This window comes from Rutidosis leptorrhynchoides, chromosome 6, assembly GCF_046630445.1.
Source record: "Rutidosis leptorrhynchoides isolate AG116_Rl617_1_P2 chromosome 6, CSIRO_AGI_Rlap_v1, whole genome shotgun sequence".
Lineage (NCBI taxonomy): Eukaryota > Viridiplantae > Streptophyta > Magnoliopsida > Asterales > Asteraceae > Rutidosis > Rutidosis leptorrhynchoides.
In genome coordinates, this window is record NC_092338.1 from 300,857,534 (window position 1) to 300,865,506 (window position 7,973).

At 33.4% G+C, this 7,973-nt stretch overlaps 1 pseudogene; it reads left to right on the plus strand.

Annotated features, from left to right (window-relative positions):
• Positions 1–2,941: 2,941 nt before the first annotated feature.
• On the plus strand, positions 2,942–4,621 carry LOC139855779 (F-box/kelch-repeat protein At3g23880-like; annotated as a pseudogene).
• The last annotated feature ends 3,352 nt before the right edge of the window (positions 4,622–7,973 follow it).

The following is a 7,973-nucleotide window of genomic DNA, read 5'->3' on the forward strand; positions in this document are numbered from 1 at the left end:
CGAACCGAACCAATCCTTGTGGTGTGATCTGCAGCGAGTGGGACATAGAATTGAATCCTGTGAATAGCTGATGATGAATGATGAATCAAACGACCTCCTTCACATCGATAATTATTGCTTGTTTGATTGATCTGTTGATGAATCGATGACCTGTTACACCTTGATGATGGTTGGATCGATCGATCGAGTAAAGAACCGAAGGTTCAATGAACTGTGTTATTTTCTCTGTATTTCGATCTGATTTGGGGAATATCACTACACTCGCTTCTTTTATTAGGTATTAAGATAAATACAATTATTATTATTATTATTATTATTATTATTATTATTATTATTATTATTATCATTATTATTATTATTATTATAATTATTAAAATTTATATCATAATTATTAGTATTATCATTAAATATTACTAGTATTATCATTACAAACATTATTATTACTAGTACTATCTTTATCATAAATATTAAAAACCTTTATTATTATTATTATTATTATTATTATTATTATTATTATTATTATTATTATTATTATTATTATTATTATTATTATTATTATTATTATTATTATTAGAATTATCATAATTAGTATCATAATTAGTATTATTTTAATCATCATTATTATTAGTATTATTATTAATATATCAAATGAAGATTTTCTAAAAAAAATATATATATATATTTATGACATAAAACCTAACCATATTAATACTTTTATAGTAAATGTCAATTATCTATATAAGATAAATATATCTAATTAAATTATTAATAAGACATATTATATAAAATAACAAATAAAATCACTATTAATATATATAATTGTTCGATTACTATTACATGTATTAATATACATGATTGAATATAGGTTCGTGAATCCGAGGTCAACCCTACAATTGTTCAATGTCGTATTATGTATTTTTACTATAAAATACAATAGGTGAGTTTCATTTGCCCTTTTTACTCTTTACGTTTTTGGGCTGAGAATACATGCAAATGTTTTATTAACTGTTTTACAATATTTATATGCGTGAGTTTCATTTGCCCTTTTTACTCTTTACGTTTTTGGGCTGAGAATACATGCAAATGTTTTATTAACCGTTTTACAATATTTATATGCGTGAGTTTCATTAATCCATTTTTAAATGCTTTTGCAATATATATTTTTGGGACTGAGAATACATGCGCTGTTTTTATAACTGTTTTACGAAATAGACACAAGTAATTGAAACTACATTATATGGTTGAATGATCGAAATCGAATATGCCCCTTTTTATTAAGTCTGGTAATCTAAGAATTAGGGAACAGACACCCTAATTGACGCGAACTCTAAAGATAGATCTATCGGGCCCAACAAGCCCCATCCAAAGTACCGGATGCTTTAGTACTTCGAAATTTATATCATGTCCGAAGGAGGATCCCGGAATGATGGGGATATTCTTATATGCATATTGTGAATGTCGGTTACCAGGTGTTCAATCCATATGAATGATATTTCTGTCTCTATGCATGGGACGTATGTTTATGAGAAATGGAAATATGAAATCTTGTGGTCTATTAAAATTATGAAATGATTATTTATGTTAAACTAATGAACTCACCAACCTTTTGGTTGACACTTTAAAGCATGTTTATTCTCAGGTACGAAAGAAATTTTCCGCTGTGCATTTGCTTATTCTAGAAATGAGTCATTCATGGCATATTTCAAAAGACGTTGCATTCGAGTCATTGAGTTCATCAAGATTGTTATTTAATCAATTATAGTAAGATATGTTATGAAATGGTATGCATGTCGTCAACTTTAGATGTAATGAAAGATTGTCTTTTCAAAACGAATGCAATGTTTGTAAAATGTATCATATAGAGGTCAAGTACCTCGCGATGTAATCAACTGTTGTGAATCATTTATAATCGATATGGACTTCGTCCGGATGGATTAGGACGGGTTTCTACAGTGCCTATTTCACTGTAGGGAGCTGGTTCACAGTTACAAAATATTGACAGATAAAACATAAATTTTCAAGTTGGCAATGATGAAATAGAATCTTTTAAAGTTTAATAACTATTCAAATATTGAACCCAGTATTTTTTACTAGTGAAAGGAGCCATTTTTTACCCATTATCTTATAAAGCTGAAAATTTGAAGTTATTAATCCATTCAAATTGAAAACTTGGTTTCTAATGCATTTCGTACGCAGCTCGATTTAGAATCTTATTAACATTTGTTCATCAACAGGGTACAAGTGGCAATCAGGTTAATTACGCAGGTCTTCTATCGTGGAGATTACGTGGTAATAGAAAGTCGGTAATCTTTGACCATCTTCCAATAGTGACATTTGAAGGATTTTAACTTCATAAATTAACATTTTAAAATTCCTTCATAAATGTCGTGCGCAAAGGCTATGAAAGGCTTATGGGAAACACATTTGAAACACCATTAGCTATTGAGGGAGCATGGTTGGAAATTAATGTCAGATCGTAAACACATTAAACTATTGCAACAGATTCTAGATGGTCTTGTAAATTTCTATTCCGTTGAAAAATAGTATTTAGTTTGATTCTATTTGTAATGTCTTTTTCTTATGGATTAGATATAGAGCTAGATTTAATTACTCATAGACTTCTTGACTCTTCAAGCCTTTGTAATTGTTGTGTTTTTTCTTCTCTAACTTCTTGCTAGAGGGCGGTTTTCTATTAAATTCAGCTGCTATATAAAAAATTCATTGAAAAATCATTTGTGCAGCAAAATATACATAGGTTTAATTTATTTGCATCAAACTCTATATGCTGATTATGGTCATGTGTAAGTTGGAGAACCAAGTATGTAAGTGTACAATCATGTAAACATAAAGGATGTAAATTGTAAATCTATGGTAGAAAAACATATACACGCGACAGAGTGACAGACTGATCATCATATTTTCCCCCAAATCATTCAAAAAAATAAAAAAATAAAACCCTATGACACTCGAAGTTGAACATCATCAACAACCACCAAAAAGAATCAAAACATCGCAATCATTGGAAGCGTCCGAAAAACCTCAATCTGTTCCTACACTTGTGGTAGAACTCATCGTCGAAATTCTAACGAGACTTCCGGTTGAATCGCTGTTACGATGTAAGTCCGTTTGTAAATTATGGCGTTCTTTAATTTCCGATCCTTATTTCATCAAATCACATCTTAAATTTTCAAGTAACTACAATAATTACGCTAATCATCGACTAATTTTCAGCAATGTGTTTAGAGAAAGCGTTAAGACTTGTAACCTTTATAATGTGTTGTATGATAAACCCATCAATGCAATAGAGCTCGAGTATATATCCATTAAAACACCTGCATAAATTGGTTTGTATAGTCGGTTCTTGTAACAGATTGTTATGTATACTTGTTGAAAACAATACATTGTTTATATGGAACCCTAGTACGAGAAGATCGAATAGGTTGCCGTATTGTGGTTTAAAATCGTGGCCCCCTTGGTGCATGTTGTATGGTTTTGGGTATGATACGTTGACGGATGATTATAAAGTTATTGGGATTTCGTGTCTGTTTGATAAGGAAGTGAAGCATGTTACAGAAGTGAAGATATATTCACTGAAAACAGGAAATTGGAAGAAACTTGCTGACTATCCTCATGGGACTTTATTCAGGGATGATGGGAAGTTTTTGAATGGAGCAATTCACTGGTTTATGAGTCAAGATTTCGGGTCATCGGATTCATTGACCATAGTTTCAGTTGGTTTAGGGAACGATTCTTATGGTGAAGTTGCGCAACCTGTGTATGATGAAGGGGATAAATATTTGACGTTGGGTGTTTTGGGAGAAAAGTTGTGTGTGGTTTGTAATTATCGTGGAAAACGTGCAGATGTATGGGTAATGAAGGTTTATGGTGAGCAAGATTCTTGGACTAAATTGTTTTCTGTTCCGCATTTGACTGACCCTGATGGTTATTCCATGCCTTTGTTTGTTTCAAATGATGGAAAACTTTTGTTGAAATGTTGGTCAAAATTGGTTGTTTATGATTCAAAGAATAGTTTGCTTTTTGAGATTCAAAACTTTGATACATCTCGTGAAATGTACACTTATGTTGAGAGTTTGGTTTCACCAACTCACCAATCAAGCCTCGAATTCAACTATGATGATGTAAGCTAAGGTAATCCTTGTTTCTTGTCTAAACTTGTTTTTTCTTATGTATAAACGTACATAAAAAGTTTGCATTTTTACTATCCGTCCTAAAATGATTGCACTGTTGCATACTTGATTTTTTGAAAAGTAAAATATTGAAGTGTTGACCATATTTATATGTTTGTTAACTAATTGCTTGTAACTTGAACTGGGTAAATAATAGTCAATAGCTCTTCATGTTTGTTATGAATCTCGGTATCAAATAACCAAAATCGGTTTGGTTTATTTTTACAAGGTAGCGGCATTTCTTTTGGTAACAAACTTGGTGGGGCGTTTCTGGATGCAGGGGTTTACAGGAGCTGCTAGTGCGTATCTATGCTTTTCAGTTTAAATAAGAAGCAATGAATTTTCTTGATTTTTCTTTTAGTTACAAACTTGACTTTTATGCTTGTGATTTTCTGGATGATGTTTTTAGCTATGTTTTGTTTTGAGAAATATTGTATGCAAATTATGTTAGTTTAATTTATATCTTAGTTATTATATTATATTATATTATATTATATTATATTATATTATATTATATCTGTATCAAACCCATAACTGAAGGTGATGCAGAATCCATAAATAATAGTGGAGCACGAAACAAATGGGGCCAAGTGTACCGCAGGAGATCCAATAACCAAGTTGGGCTGCATGAATATTTTAATAAGAAGATTGGGCCAGGGGTGACTTGTGGCCAAAGTTAATTGAGTCTCCAGCAAAAAAGAAGACAGATCGATTCTAATTCCTATTTAATTTCCTACTTTATTGCAAGTCTATCTTTAATTCTGTTTTGTGTATAAATAAGGGTTTCTTTTCTTGTGAGAAACCAGTTTTTTATCAAGTGAAATAGAAAGAAGAAAAAAAAAAAAAAAAGGCCGACTGCCTTTTTTCCAATTTTGGTTCCTGTTCTTGCAATTGTTTGTTCGGTTATTTCGATTCTGTGCATTATCTGGTATCAGAAGTCCAGGGATGGTCGAACATAGTTCTCGTGGTGGTTTTGGTAGAGGTGGAAATCGCAGATTCTCAGGAAGAGGTGGCGATCAAGACCCATATGCTGAAATCGACCGGTTACAAAGAAGGATTGTTGAACTTGAATTCAATCGAGACCATGATTTTAGGGGAAGCAATTCAGATCTGTCCAGCGAGCAGGAAACCGATACGAATCCGTTTGCTACTCCAGGTCACCGTAGGGATCACCGTGAGGATCTCTTACGCAATCTAGGAATTAAAGTTGAGATCTCGGAATTTACGAGAAACAATGCACCAAGATGATTTCCTAGATTGGTTGAGCACCGTGGAACGTGTGTTTGACATTAAAAATATCCCCGAACACCTCAAGGTCAAGCTTGTAGCGGTCAAATTACGCAAACACGCTTCCTTGTGGTGGGAACATGTCTGCAAGAATAGGGCGTATGCCCGAAAATCTAAAGTACAAACGTGGGATAAGATGAAGAAACTTTTGAAAAATCAGTTTCTTCCCGAAAACTATAGACAAGAGGTGTTTCTTGAATATCACAATCTGCGACAGGGAAACAAAAGTGTGGAAGAGACGATTCAAGAATTTGACAGGTTGCGTTTGCGATGTAATATCCAAGAGGAAGAAGAGCAGACAATCGCGCGATTTTTGGGGGTTTTATAATTCGAAATTTCTGATGTGGTCACTTTGCAGCCATTTTGGACATATGCTCATGTGTGTAAACTCGCTTTAAAAGTTGAAAAACAACAAAAAAGAGGACGAAGAAAGGTCCCGTTTACTCGCAACACACCCATTCCTAGTCCCAAAATCGCACCTGTTAATGCCGATAAAGGAAAGGGAGAATTGCAGCCATCGACATCAGTTCACGGAACTTCTAGTCGTGTTCCTAAATGTTTTAATTGTCATAATTTCGGGCATTATTCGAGGGACTGCCCAAATCGCCGTCCTATTGCGTATTGTGATGATTTTGATTTCCAAGCGGGTGACCGCATAACGTTAGAAGTCGCACCTTGAAAAGGTGTAATTCGTTTCGGGAAACGTAGAAAGCTAAATCAGCGAAACATTAATCCTTTTAAAATCTTGGGGCGTTTTGGACCCGTTGCTAGCCGTTTAGATTTTCCGACCCATTTGAGTCTCCGTTCATCCTACATTCTATGAATCAAACTTAAAGAAGTGTCTTGCCGAACTAGAACTTGTTATTCCTTCCGATGAGCTTAATATCGATGATAAACTTCACTTCCTAGGAGGACCGGTTGAAACTATAAATCGTGAAACCAAACTCTGAGACAACGTAAAATCCCGACTGTCAAGTTCTTTGAAATGCCCAAGGAAGTACCTTCACTTATTCTTAGAATTTGCAATGCAAGATCTCGAGGAAGAAACAACGACTACTACTTCCAACCAAATTTCGGGACGAAATTTCTTTTAAGGTGTAGGTAATGTAACATCCCGCGTTTTTTCAGTTAAATTTATTTTTAACACCGTTTTTTTTTTTAGATAATATCATTTGTTATCTAAATTCGTGTCTTTCGTTAACTAACGTTCTTAATATTTCCGTTATTGGATTATCACACCTCTCGTTACTCTAATGTATTTAAATAATTCGTTCAGTTAATTCACGCACCAACATCCAAACTCGAGGGACTAATGTTGTCAAGTGAGGAAAGATTTAACTAGTGGTTGACTAGTCAACCACCTCCCTCCCCACCATTCATTATTTTTCTTTTCTTTTCCATTTTCTCTCCATTTTTACTTCCAAACTTCCACCATTTGATCTTCGTCACTAATTCATCATCTAAATCCGAATCACGAAGCTAACATCAAAACAAATCGTACTTTTGGAATCCTCTCTTCATCCTCTACATTTTGGTACCAATTTCACTACTTGGGGTAAAGTTTCTAAGAACTCTAGATTTCTCAAATTCGTTTTATAGACTTGAAATGGTGTTAGTTAGTATGTGTTTAGTTTGCTCGATTTGTTGTTTTGAGTAACTAGTTTGAATATGAAAAATGGGTGTGTTTAATCTTGAATTTTGGATGATTAAATGTTGTTTAAATGTTAAAGTTCATGTATTAAATGTGTTACTAGCATCATTAGCTTCATTTTGATGTGTAGGTTGATTTAAAAAAGCTTCATTTGCAAAATGTTTGAATTCATGATTTTGGTTAGGGTTTGATGAACTTTAAAACGAACTTTTGACGCATTGAATGCTATGAAATGTTATTAGTAAGTGTTTAGTTGTATTGTATGTTTAATTACCTTCGAAACGACATATCATATGGGTAAATTGGATTCCCGAATCTTGAAATGCATTTTATGAACTTGAAACTTTGATTTTGAACATTTAACGATCTTTCGACGACGTTTTTGTTGTTGTAAATGATGAGTTTGATTTATGAAATGTGTTTAGTTGTATTCCTTGTCAAAATACCTTTCCAACGATATAAGATACGTGTTTTGAATGTTTACGGATCATAAGTTATGATTGTTTGAAGTTGGATTCGTGCTTGAGTGTTCAAAAACTGTCAGACTTGCTGAACAGCTATACTGAGCGCCGCTCCGGTCCCCGGTTGTCCAAAAATACGCATTTTTGTTTAATTCTAACTATGCTACGCACCCCCGATCAACATGAAACTTGGCCAACATGCTTATATATGATTAAAAACCTCAGAAAAATTGTCGGATACCCGACCCGACCCCGTTGACTTTTTCATTGACTTTGACCAAGTTTGACTTTAGTCAAACTTAACCAAACACTTGTGCAATCGTTCTAATCTTATTTTATATTTGATTCTTGCATGAAACTTGACAACGTGATTCACATGCTACATAA